The following is a 14,628-nucleotide window of genomic DNA, read 5'->3' as shown; positions in this document are numbered from 1 at the left end:
TTGAAATATCGTGGGTTTAATTTCTATGAACCCTTCTTGCCTCTCAAAATTTGGCAACGAGACATTGAATTGTCCTTCTATCTGTTACATTGTCTACGTCAAAACCTTTCACGTCTGCATCAGAATTGATTTTATGGCAAAGTATTCCTCGATGATTTTTATCTGCTGCTGCATAGTATAACGTCCAGTTGAATCTATATTGATGTCAACAGAATCTCATCACCTATAAAATATGAAGAAAAATTATTTTTTTAACTTTGGATTGAAAAACAAAATAGCCCTCTGTCATACGGGGACATTTTTTCCCTCTTTAAAATATGGAACAATTATAATTTCTTGCATAAATGATAATATAAAATATAGTATAAATATAAAATATATAAACATAAATAATAACATAAATTAATATCATAAGAAATCATAAATATATTATATAAAATTAAATATATATATTATATATAATAATATAAAACTTTTACTATTAAAATACATAACAATTATATTAGAAAATAAAAAAGATGCTTTTAAGTGCTTCTGAAGAAATTTAAAGATAGAACAGAAAAGTGTTCTTTTTTTTTCGAAGACTCTAGAAGGTTCCAAATTCGTGGTATTCCATTATGGAAATTCCAGAAAGTTCCAATCCACATAACTATGGAGACGCTAATAGTGTCATAAATTCAGTTATTAAATCAGCTCTGAGAAGACACGCTAAGTTGAGGCGAGCTTTCAACTATTTATGACTCCACCCAATTTCCTGAGTGTTGAGCTCAGACAGAGAAATGGGATGTCAGGATTATTGGATAACATAGAACAAGTAGGAAAGCTTATTGCATTTTTAAAACACAATTTATTCACAGCAGAAACTTTAAATTATTTACAGAATGATATTCAATGTCAAGAGAAACCGCCATCTTGTTCTGGGTTTCATCTAGAACTTTGTAATCTTCTTTTATATATCTATAAGAGGAATAACTCTTCCTTTCTTTATTTAGAATTATTCCCCTTCTTATCGCTATAACACTGGGATAAAATCGTCAAAAGAGATTTCATGAAACAAGCAAATTGCAAACACCCTCACAAAAAACTGAACTCTTGTTTAATATTGATGTCTGATCTGATATTCTGATCAAAGTAATATATTATCATTTCTCAAACTCGATTGTTATACCGCGTAAAAGCTAATTTAACCATTTTTCTTGCTTTCATTGTTTATCTGTTCAATAAATTCTTGTTTATCTCTTAAACTCCTTCTTTTAGTTTTTTTTTTTTTTCAATATATGTTGTATGTCTACATCAAGACATAGCTGTATGTACCCTTTTCCCTGATCCGAGAGAGAGAGAGAGAGAGAGAGAGAGAGAGAGAGAGAGAGAGAGAGAGAGCGGTCAAAGTTTTTCCAATGCTTACGAATTAAGAAATAGCTTAACAACCTGGAGATGACATGGAATATATCAAGTGTATTCGAAAATACGTTGCAATTAAATCGAGAATCGAAAAAATAAATCAGAGCTTCTAGGAGTACTGGAACCGGTATCTGGATCAAAAACAATTTAAGTTTATTTTCAATTCCAAAAACGATTTTTTTAATAGATTTATTTACTTATTTGTTTGTTTTAAACTTTATTTTCCCTAGCTCTCATTAAAGATAAACTAATAAATATTTATTATTTACCAGTAATACCAGAATCTATAAACCATATATTCAGGTAAAATCGACACCAGAAAAGAATTGCATTTGGTAAAAATGACAGAGATGGATAAGTATGAAAAAAAGAAGAAAAAACAGTTTTCTGTCTATTTTTTTTCTTTCTTTTCTCTGTACTGTATTTTAATTTTTTTTTTTTAGTTACTACTCTATTTTCTTTTTTATCTATTTACCAAAAGAGGTCTTTTTTACACAGGAATCATCACTTATCTGACTGACGAACAATATGGATTTAGACAAGCCCGTTCCACAGCAGACATCCTAACTGTAATCTCTAAACGTATATACCATTCACTGGACAAAGTGGGAGAGAGCAGAGCGGTAGCTCTAGATATATCTAAGGCTTTTGACAGGGTATGGCATGAGGGTCTCCTCAAGGAAGATTAGATCATACGGTATCACTGGTAGAATACTTAACATAATTAAATCTTTCTTAGATAAGAGAAAAATCCAGGTTGTCCTCGACGGTCATACATCTAAACAATATGATATAAATGCAGGAGTGCCTCAGGGGTCTATCCTTGGACCTCTACTGTTCCTGATATTCATAAATGACCTCCCCGACAAAATTGCCTCTGAGATGGGTATATATGCTGATGACACCACATTCTATAACAGGCACGACAGGAAAACAAATGAACGTATATCTAAAGAAATAGCAGAAACACTAGAGGTTGACCTCCAATCAGTAGTGGAATGGGGACAAAAATGGATGGTCATGTTCAATGCCGCCAAGACTAAACTAGTTTCATTCAATAATTTCAAGAAACCTTCTCTACCACCAATAGCAATGGCCAACGACTCTTTATCTGAGAGTACATCTTTTACACTCCTTGGCCTAACGTTCACATGAAACATGAGTTGGAACAATTACATTGAAAACATTGCCAGGGACGCTGCGAAGAAGGTAGGCTCTCTCTACCGTACTAGAAAACTAGTGACACCTGAAAGTATCCTGTACCTCTATAAGGCAACCATTCACCCATGTATGGAGTATTGCTGTCATATTTGGGCTGGTGCATCTGCTACTAGTCTCTCGCTCCTTGACAAGATTCAAAAGAGTCGTAAATCTGATAGGCCCTAAACTGGCATCTAAGCTTCAGCCTCTGTCCCATCGACGAAACGTTGCATCCCTCTGCCTGTTCTACAAGTATTTTAATGGTGAATGCTCTGATGAACTGCAAGCACTTGTGCCCCCCACGACGTGAACACCCTCGACAAACCCGACAAGCTGCAAAATCCCACCCCCACACTGTAGAGATCCCTAGATGTAAAAGATCTTTCTACGCCAGTAATTTCTTCCCCAGAACCGTTAGACTTTGGAATTCCATTCCAGGTCACTGCTTCCCCAACTGTACTGACATGCAGAAGTTTAAGTGCAACGTGAACCAACATCTTGCTGCCCAAATCCCTACATAGTACCCCAGTAGTTGTTGCCCCTGATAGTAGCCCCCTACACCAAAGTGGCAATGTGCCTTGTTTGGGGTGAAAATATAATTAAAAAAAAAAACGTTCGGAGGTCACTCGAGGGTAAGAGTTAAACGAGAACTTGCCCCCATACTTACAAAACTGTTTAAGCATTGCCTTAAAGAGAAATGCTTCCCTACACCATGGAAAACCTCATCAGTACGCCCTGTATTTAAGAATTCAGGTGATAAGTCGTTTCCCTCTCAGTACAGACCAATAAGTCTCTTGACAAAGGTTTCCTCTCTAGGGCAATTGCTCTTAACATATCAAAAGCCTTCGATAAAGTATGTTATAAGGGCCTGCTTCACAAGATTTCCAGCTATGGTATAACTGGAAATGTTTTCCGATCATTAAATCATTTCTCTCTGATAGGTTCATAAGAGTAGTGGTTAATGGGCAGAAATCAGAGGTCTTCAGTATTAATGCCGGAGTGCCTCGTGGGTCCATCCTGGGTCCAACTCTCTTCCTGATCTACATCAATGATCTCCAAAAACACATACTTAAATCATTCATTGACATCTATGCTGATGACACGACCATCTATGGCAACACAAAAAGGCCGTAAATGACAAAGTTCTCTCTGATTCTCTCTCCTCTGATCTTAAGCGCGTGGTACAGTGGGGGAAGAGGTGGCTGGTTACTTTTAATGCATCTAAAACCAAGCTCCTATCTTTACATCATCAGCGCGTTGATCCCCATCTGGCATCAAGTGAAATGGATGGCTCTCGACTAGGGGAAGCTTCATGCTTTGATAAGCTTCTGGGCTTGACCTTTACTCCTGACCTGAAATCGAACACGTACATCAAGTATATTGCCAAGGTCGCTGGAAAAATGGTAGGATTCTTCAACCGTTCCAGAAGATATCTCACTGCTCATGCAATTCTCTATTTATATAAAAACCAAGTACGTCCAAGGATGGAGTACTGTTGCCATATCTGGACAGGAGCTGCTAAATACACTCTGTCTGCCTTGACAGAGTACAAAATAGACTTCGTGACTTAGTGGCGGATGTCCTTTTCTCTTCCCTGCAACCTCTCTCCCACAGGAGAGACGTTGGGAACCTGTCTTTTTTTATAGTTACTTCCATGGCAAGTGCTCGTCTGAGCTCCAATCCCTGGTCCCCCCCTCGCCGATCTTTCACGAAAAAGACCCGTCTAGCTAAAACCACTGTCAAAAATTTCCCCCATTCTTTATCTGTGCCAAAACCAAAACGTAGATTCCATGAACAAAGCTTCTTTCTTAGAAGTGCACGCCTGTGGAACTCTGTTCCGTCTGCCTGTTTCCAACCTGACTACAACTTGGATATCTTCAAGTTCAACATAAACAAATTCCTGATTAACCGCCCCCTTAAGTAAGACACTTTATCAAATCTCAACATTAACGTACTGTACACGCAATAACCCTTATCCCTGAGTGGCTTCGGGCCTTGATAAGTGGTGATCACCTTGTAAAAAAAAAGTATACATTAGTCAATGTGATTATAGCGTAGTAAACATAAGTAGTGGGAATTTTGTAAATTCGATTACTTAGGTGGACAGTTCATCGAGAACTTGTTTACATTGGACTTGAAGACAATCAGATTGTAGTCAGATGAAAAGTAGGCAATCGGAAGAGAGTTCCACAGGCATGCAGTTCTTAGAAAGAAACTTTGTTCATGGAATCTACGTATAGGTTTAGGCACAGACAAAGAGTGTGGGAAATTGTTGATAGTGGTTTTGGCTAGACGAGTGATTTTCGTGAAAGTTTGGCAAAGGGGGGAACATAGATTGGTTGGCTATGTTGGGTGGTTTATGAAACAATTCGGATGAATTAGGTTTCAAGAACCTCGGAAAATAACCACAATGAAAGAGACAACCCCGAGTTTACATCGATTTCTTCCGGTTTATCTTCCCGAACTGTAAAGAAGCGGATAATAAAGGTCAGTTTTGTATGTTTGGGTATAATCCAGAATAATAGAATATCCTCGTTACAACAACGAAAATAGATGGACTGTTATGGGGGAGAAATCAGTATTTTTGAATAGCGAAGTGTGATGTTAGTTGTAAGTGTATGAGGATGCAATCCAATTAATAACGGTGTCAGGTCAATATAGTTATAATTGTTATAGAAGTACCCGGTCCTGTTTAGGAGAGTGAGAGGACTTTTCAGTTAGAGGGAGAAATATGGGCTACTTCGTTTTTAGGACTTGGCAATCGTGATGTCGCTCCTAGGAAATAAAATAAGATTTTATTATATCTAATAAATTTGTCTGTAACGGCGTACATAAGTTACATAAAATTGTGGGGTAAAAGTTTAGACGAAATTAATTTGTATGTGACATCTGTCATTGCAAACCTATTATAAGTTGGTCTAGAGGGGAATTCCTGCAATCAAATTATTATGCAGAAGATAACATGGTACAGCAATAACAAATAAAAGTTGGCTAATCAGATGCACCGTTTGATATTTTGTCAGCTGAAATGCTATTTGAGTCTGACTTTGAAAATCCATCGAGATAATTTATATTTTAGATAACATGGTACAACAATAAGAAATGAAAATTGGTTAATCAGAAGCAAAATTTGATTTTGTTAGTTGATATACTATTTGGGTCTGACTCTGATAATTCAACTAGATAACTTTATATTTTAGATAACATAGTGCAACAATAACAACTGAAAATACATCTTGCTGTACCTAACTGGCACTGCCTGGTGTGCAGTAAAGTCATTTTAGTTTTTTTTTTTTTTCATTTGTATTTATTCATATATTGTTTTAAATTTATACAGAAAATAAAATGGAATGTTTGGTTGTACAAACGTAATATCTTTTGTATATTGTTCGCTTACAAACATGACATGACAGACCAAGGGAAATTGTAGCAGTAAATAAAATAAGGATCTATTTTCTCTTGTGAATCATCCCATTCTCTCCCCCCACCCTCTCTCTCTCTCTCTCTCTCTCTCTCTCTCACTCTCTCTCTCTCTCTCTCTCTCTTGCCACCATCAACTGGATGCAAAAACTCATCAATTTTTGCCGTAGAAGCTAACGATCCCCTCTGCGCTTCTGCATATCCGCCCTTGCCAAAGAAACAACTTACTTCTTCCTGGCTGATCTACATTCTTATATTGAACTAGCTGTACCCGGCGACACGTTGCTGTGGCTCAGCTTGTTTGAATAGAAATACAATAAAAAAAATAAAATTACTGAATATCTATATATTTATTTATTTCACGAAAATTTGCATTCTGTAATGTTTATCTACATTTATTTATTTTTTGCAATTGTTTTAACAACAAAAGTTGTTGTTTTTGGGGGGAGGGGAACACACGCACACAAACACACGCACACAAATACACGCATGCATGGACTATAATAAAAACCATTATCGACGCATGTTTTTTCTTTATGTTCTCAATATTAGTGGATACACAATATTTTGAGATTGTTTAATGGTTATAGCAAATGAACAGCGAATTGTGAAGTGCAACACACACAAGACAGTAATGATCTAAACGTGAAACAAAGTTGCCGCTGTGCGAATAATCATGTCTCTTAATGACGCCATGTTGTAATCTTAGTAACTGCTCGTTTATGAAGCGTAGAATTAGATTCTGGAATATGAGAATTATCAGAGCTCAGCCAATCAGAATGGACGGAGTTTAGCGAGGGAGCCGTGATTAATTATGAATCAGAAATTAGAAAAATTATGTAAGGTGTATGTAATTTAATAGCCAGTTACGGACGGTGAAAGCACAGAATCTGTGGAAAGTGTAGAACTCGGGCCGATGACAACTGGGAGTAATGATAGGACTTAATATTTAGAGAGAAAATATGAACTTTTCCAATGTTGCAATTGTGATGGTGTTGCTCGTAGGATTCAATGTAACATTTTAATATCAGGCTGAATGTGTCTAAAACGGTGTTTAAAGCTACATAAGATAGTGGCTATTAGCCTAGCTGCATTGACTTTGTATGTGGTATCTGTTGTTGCAAACCTACAATACTTTCGTCAAGAGGGGAATTTTTGCAGTCATTTTATTATATAGGAGATAAACCTTTTTGTTGTTTGTCTTAAATAGATGTCGTTCTTTCTTTTGTATTCACAAATTTATAATGGGGTAAAAACATAAATACCCTTTCCTAAAAATGCCACTTCAAAGTTAATTGTGACAGACCAACGAAAATACTATTTCGAAGTTAATGCTACAGAGTCATTACTTTGATCTCATTCCGATTTATTAAGTTTTATCCTAACCTGAAATAACACAAAATTGATGGAGACTATTCGAAGTTATCAAAATAAGAGTAGCAGAAGCAACAAAATTGGCAGCAGGAGCAGCAACAAAAATAGTAGCAAGAGCAGAAAAGAATGATTTTTGCAAAAGTAATCAATTTTGAGTTGCTAAAAACGTAGAGTTCGACTGGTTGTTGTGACCTAACTTCAACCAATCAGAACCAAGTCGCCGTGGGAGCCGGGTACCTGCTAAATTTCTTAATATAAAGCAGAGCCCAAGCTCACCCAAAAAAGACTCAGAGGAGCAACAACGTTGCCTAACGAACCTTTGTCGTTCAAAATCACAACTCTCATAAGGGAACTACCAATTTGACCCTGGTCGATAATTTCCAAACCGGAGCGCCATCGTCACCATCTTCTCAAGCAAAGCGGCAAAGCACGGCAATTATTGATGCTACTACATCGACAGCAAGAATTACTACTATCGTCGCTACTGCCATGCCAGGACTCCCAACTTATTTCTGAAATAAAAAGATTGAAGTTCATCCTGTTTTTGTTTATTTCTTTATTGCCACCATACGCTTATTCATTATACAACACTAAGAATGATAGACTGACAAAAATGCTATTCACTCGTCTGAGCTTCAACCTATGGTTCCCCCCTCCTTGTCTGACTTTCACAAAAAATACTTGTCTATCTGAAACCACTATCAATAATTTCCTCCACTCTTTCTCTGTGCCCCCCTCAAACGTAGATTCCATGAACAAAGTTTCTTTCTTAGAACTGCGCACCTGTGAAACCCTGTTCCGTTTCCCTGCTTTCCAACTGACTACAATATGGTCGTCTTTAAGTCCAATGTAAACAAATTCTTGATGAGCCGTTCCCCTTAAGTAATCCAATTTACCAAATTTCTACTACTAATGATTACTAAGATAACGTCCCATTGATTACCGCACACTCATTAACCCTTATTCTCGAGTGGCCCCCGGGACTTGATAAGTGGTTACTCCTTTGTATAAAATATATATATAAAAAGAAATAACTTGAACGAAACCGACGGTCCATTCTACATACGTCGATTCAATTTGGAGAGAAAATGCAAACTAAAACTAAAGTGTGTGATACGTTATTTGAAATAATCGGCTTTTTAAATTTTTAAATAAATAAATGTGTTTTTTTTTTATTTGCGTTGCATTGGTTTCTTAACTTATCAATTTTTATTCAACTATACACAACGCTTACTTCAAGAAGAGAAAAAAAAATCTACTATTCATCCCAAGCGAGCCACGTGCAATCCTCCTGATTTCAACATCTGAAAAAAAAAAAGAACATCGTTTTAGACCACGTGGACTTTGATTTTCTAGTGAAAAAGAAAAAAAAACACAAACTGATTTCATGCATGATGAAGATGTATATCGTCGAAATTAAGTTGACTTGAAATTTTTTAAATAAATAGATGTTTTGTGTTGCATTGGCTTCTTAGCTTACAAACTTACAAATATAGCATGGTGTCATTCGGAAGTCAAGGTCCGTTTATAAAAACGAAAAAATCCGAACGAACATTCAATTTATACAACGCTTATATCAAGGAAAAAAATCTATAATTTATTTCATGCGCGCCACTTGCAATCCTCCTGATTGTAAATTGATTTTAAAAAGTTACAGTTTAAGATCGTACAGACTTTTGTTTTTTTTTTTGCTGGAAAAAAAAAAAGAAAAGAAAAAACACAATCTGGATCCATGCCTGATGAAGACGTATATCGCCGAAATTAAATTGACTGGAAATTTTTTAAATAAATAGATGTTTAGTTTACAAAAAAAAATGCGTTGTATTGACTTCTTAACTCACAAATTCTTACTGAGCTTACTGTTTTTTTTTTTACCTCGGGCGTTATTCTCACAACGTTTCGGCCATCTTTTGATGGTTGACTTGCAGAAAGGACCGTGGGTCTTATTAACGATTCCTTGGGTGACATTTTTGGAGAACACCCCCTTTTTAGGGGTCATCCTGGATATAAATGTATATGAAAATTGGAAAACGAATCTTAAAAGTTCTTTTTAATTGGCATAATTGTAAACAAAAAAGAACTTTATTGTTTTTTAACGTTTCCAAAAATTCGCGATGAAATGATGATTTAAAAAGTTGTTGAAGTTGATTAAAAAAAAAATATTTCACCCTCTTTTTAATATCAAGAAAATAAAATCTAAAAATTTAATCTCAATTAAATGTTCTTCTTTGAGGCCATCGATTTTTGCGCATCGTATGTTGTTTGGATTTTGCCTTTTTTTTTAAGAAGTCTCATTATTCAAACACTGTTAAAACTAGTGTCATTTTATGATAAAAGGCACTTCTTGTTAAACTCTTAATATTTATGTCGAACTCGGAAATGAGTACAGAATTTTGAATATGGAGATATGTCACAGACTCCTGTAAGGATATTGGAAATATGTGGCACTATTTGTTAGGTACCATTCTCAGCGTAGTAACACAAATATTCTTGCTGAGTGATGGGGCCTGTCGCGTAAGGGTTAGGTAATAGATTTCCCATAATAACATTCTTACAACTCTCTCTCTCTCTCTCTCTCTCTCTCTCTCTCTCTCTCTCTCTCTCTCTCTCTTTAACTGACCACTATGCAGTGAACACGTATATTCTGGTGTCTCCGTGGGAGAAGAGGGGGAACCCCTTCTTTCTGGGCAAAGATTTAGCTAAGGTAGCCTAGGTAGGGTAAAAGAAGCCAATCGTAATTTAATACCTCCTTTTTTAAATCACTATATATAATAATAGAGGCGCAGTTTTCCTCCGCTGGACCAAAATACCGGAGGTTCACAACAACAGATGGAACATACAAATTAATTATGTTTACACTATTTGTCATTAACTTATTTAACTATAGGGCGACATTTTAGGCACATTAATTCGTAATATTAAAACATAACATTTATTCATAGATCATCATCAACGTCAGAGGAAGTAGTTCTAATTTCACCCCTATACCATAAGTCCTCTTACGACCCCATTTTTCACCGCATGAATTTATACTTTTCCCCACTTTCCTGTGTTTACGCCGCCATTAACTGGCTACTGAATTCATACATAACGCATACTCTTGCCACTTTCCATCAACGCAAATAATAATTTCTCCCTCCGAAATCCGACCCCGCTGATTGGCTAAGATGTAGACATTCTCGAATTCCGCTATTCGCCTCTTCAGTTATTAAACGAAGGTTCGCCACTATAAAACACGCCGCCGTTTTCTTCAGCTACAATAACTTTGCTTTTCTGGGCTTTTCTGCTACTAAATTAAACCATTCATTGTGCTATTATATTCCTTCATCATCAACAGACACCAGACACATTACAGAAAACCTTCGGCATAAAGCAAACAAAAACAGGACATTTATAAATCACGAATAAATTAATTATCTATAAATAAACAGACATTTTTACATCACGGTATTTTTTTTTTTGAACCGTACATGTTATGGTAACATTCACTAAACAATTGCCTTCTACATCGTCCTAGTTTTATTCCTTTAATGATTGGAATTTATTTTTACTTATTTATTTCTTTTAAGGATTTGATTTAATAACAAAATTCAGCGATCAGTTTTCAATTATAACGTTCGACTAAGTTGAACATGTGCTTTGCGACCATCACCGAGAAAGATATTGTCGCAATATTTTGGAATCTGAAATCATAAAAATTAGTCATAAGATGTACAGCAATAACATACTGATTTTTCACTTTTTCACGAGTCTACGAAAATTTTAAATGTCGGTACAAGAAAGTCTCTACTTTGTGTGTGTGTGTGTGTGTGTGTGTGTGTGTGTGTGTGTGTGTGTGTGGAATATCTTCGTTAGTTCCTGTTTAATTGCATCCCCACAAGAGCAGAGTGAGTCAAAGTTTCTTTCCTAGAACAGCCCTCTTGTAGAACTCCATATCGTAGGATTGTTTTCCAAATGACTACAACATGATCGTTTTCAAGTGTACAGTAAACAAGTTCTTGTTTAATCGTCCTCTTAAATGGTCAAATTCTACCAAATTTCCACTGTTACCGATCGTTATGGTGTTGTCTAACCGACAAACTGACACTCATTAAACATTATCCTCGAGCAGCTTTCGGTCCTTGATAAGTGGTGGCTCCCTTGTATATAAAAAAGGTTGTTTTTAATTCATTCATATCGTATTGGTTTACCCGATATTTTTCCAGACATAATACTTTCTAGAAAGACATTGTGTTTCAGGAGGGATCAATCGAAGGTTGCCAACATCCTAAGCGATTTTGTGGAATGGGCTGGATTCGAACTTGAAACACCCAGATCATCAGCCCACGTCAGTAACTACTTGACCACCGCCACCTCCTTTTGTTTTTATGCAATTCGAATAATGCAGATAATGCAAATTATCACTCTTCCTCTCGGAAATTCCGAAATATAATATCGTGAGAGACAGACTAGTAGATGTACGGACGGAGCCTTTCCTAGAGAAGCGAGGTCGCATGCGAGAAAAGGAAAACTGCAAGTAAGGCTTTAGAACTTAATTAACAAGGAGTACTATTAATGCTGTTGTTGGTGCTTACGAAATACACAAAAAGCAAATAAGAACTTCGTTTCGAAGGTCAACTATTACATCAAACACAGGGGGCATATCCTTAGAAGAAAAAAAAAGTGTCCTTTTCGATCAAGGAATTAAAATGCTGTTCAAGAAAGGACATGCTTCGTCGACTGTAAAATTCAAAACATCTTTCTAAAAAACGGCAATATAATGTTCTCAAAGGACTTACTAACCTAATAAACAATTATTGTAGGCGTGCGTGATGGAACTTGTCCATTTGTAAACACACACATAAATATATATATATGCGTGCGTGCGCGTGCGTGTGTGTGTGAGTGTGTTAGTGTTTGTGTGTGTGTGTGTTAGCGTGTGTGTGTGTGTTAGTGTTTGCGTGTGTGTTAGCGTGTGTGTGTGTGTGTTAGTGTTTGTGTGTGTGTTAGCGTTTGTGTGTGTGTGAGTGTGTGAGTGTGTGAGTGTGTGTGAGTGTGTGTGTGTTAGCGTTTGTGTGAGTGTGTGTGTTAGTGTTTGTGTGTGTGTTAGCGTGTGTGTGTGTTAGCGTGTGTGTGTGTGTGTGTTAGCGTTTGTGAGTGCGTGTGTGTGTGAGTGTGTGTGTTAGTGTTTGTGTGTGTGTTAGCGTGTGTGTGTGTGTGTTAGTGATTGTGTGTGTGTGTGAGTGTGCGTGTGTGTGTGTGCGCGCGTGTGTGTGTAAAGTACATAGGTTTGATTAAATATGTTGAGAAACAATTTAGCAAAAGTTAAAAACATATTTATTATTCGGAAAGGAAACACCAATAGAGGTGAACGTCCTTAATCGACTTTCAAAGAAATACTTTCCTTCTTGTCAGAGAGGAGGAGAGGTTAGCAAAATGCATGAAGAATGTTTTTCCTGTAAAGAATTTAATGAAACTAGATATGAAATGGATCGTACTCGCGTGAAAATGAAATATAGAACAATGAAACAGATGGGGTGGGGTAAAAAGGGAAAATGGTTTCACGTAAGAGGGTTGTGGAGTCCAAAATCCAGTGACTCCAAGAAAGTGGTGAAGGTAAAATGCCCATGTTTGTGGTAGTCCGGGTGAATGTTGTTGACATTTATAAATGGTCCAAAAAAATAAATTTCTGTGTGAATAGGCACAGATGAAAAAGTCCAGTCAGTGAGTTTAACCTAAGAGAAAGGGATTACATATATATATATATATATATATATATATATATATATATATATATACATATATATATATATATATACATATATATATATATATTAGTGCATATATATATATATATATATATATATATATATATATGTATATATATATATATATATATATATATAAAGCTGAATGTCTGTGTGTGTATGCGTGTGTGTGTGTGTGTCTGGTCACGAATAGGCTCCTATATGGTTGACTATTTTAAAAAACTGATTACATATAATGATAGAAGATGTATTGAGACACAGGAATTGGTATGTTTGATCTGGCAGAACGGTGGTTCATTAAATTTGTGGGGTCTGCGTTCGCGCCTGGTCCACAAAGTATGGAAATAAAAAATTTAAAATTAAAAAAAAACGTTTACAAGTGTTTTTGATATAGATGTACATAAGAATACTTTGTATAATTATGTTTTAACTTAAATAGGGATGATATAATAAAATTGTGGGGTCTGCGTTCGCGCCTGGCCTCCATAGAATTGAAATAGGCACAAACTTTAATAAAGACTTTTCATATCTATCTGCTTAAGCATACTTTGATAATTATGTTTCAGTTTGAAGAAATATGGTATAATAAAATTATGGGGTGTTCGTTCGTGTCTGACCTCCATAGAATGGAAATATGTCACAAAGTTTAACAAGGTTTTTTAATATAGATCCACAGAATATTGTGATAAGTGTTTCGGTGTGAACAGGTATGGTTTAATAAATTATGGGGTCTATCTATTTTATTTTTACTTTCATCATATTTTGCTTTGGTTTTGATACCCCCAAATTCGAAGCTATCTCTTTACAACCCTTCCTTTTCATAAGCTATCATACTTTCATAAATCAGAGTCAGATGTATGTATGTATACTCCTATGAATTTAGTTTTTTGTGTGTATTGATGTTTAGATTAAAAAACCTTAAAAAGAAAATACAACTTTGTTGTACATGGGTCCTAAAATTGCATTCATCTGCAAAAGATCTAGCTAATTTGCATATTTTTTTGAACATTCATTTTAATTAATTCTACATGGTTTATACTTGCGTAATATAATAATAATATAAACTCTTTCCATATATATTTATGTATGCGTATATATTTTTGTTTAACAATCTTCTATAAGAATAGTGAAGATAAACCGTAATAACCAGATATATTCTGACACTGCATTAACCAGATTACTTAGATAAATAATTTTACAGTTTTCACAAAAGGGCTCGGGACAAGATCAAAGTGTAGTATCTGTTCCGGCAGATGCTGCACTTAAGATAATTTGTACCAGTCAATGGAGGGGAAACCCTCTATACTGGGACAATTATTATTTTTGGTAACCAGAGTGACCCCTTTTAGGGGAGCTGGTTTTTACCTCACATTAAAAACGGCCTTGTGCCTAATTTGCTCAGTGGGGGAGCGAATAAACACCATCTGTTCTTCAGATGCTGCACTTCTATTTCTTGTTCTCTTTCGGTGGAGGAGAAATCCTTCAC

The sequence above is a fragment of the Euprymna scolopes genome, chromosome 43 (assembly GCF_053919585.1).
Source record: "Euprymna scolopes isolate OS-2025 chromosome 43, ASM5391958v1, whole genome shotgun sequence".
In the NCBI taxonomy this organism is placed as follows: domain Eukaryota; kingdom Metazoa; phylum Mollusca; class Cephalopoda; order Sepiida; family Sepiolidae; genus Euprymna; species Euprymna scolopes.
This window is presented reverse-complemented; position numbering follows the sequence as displayed.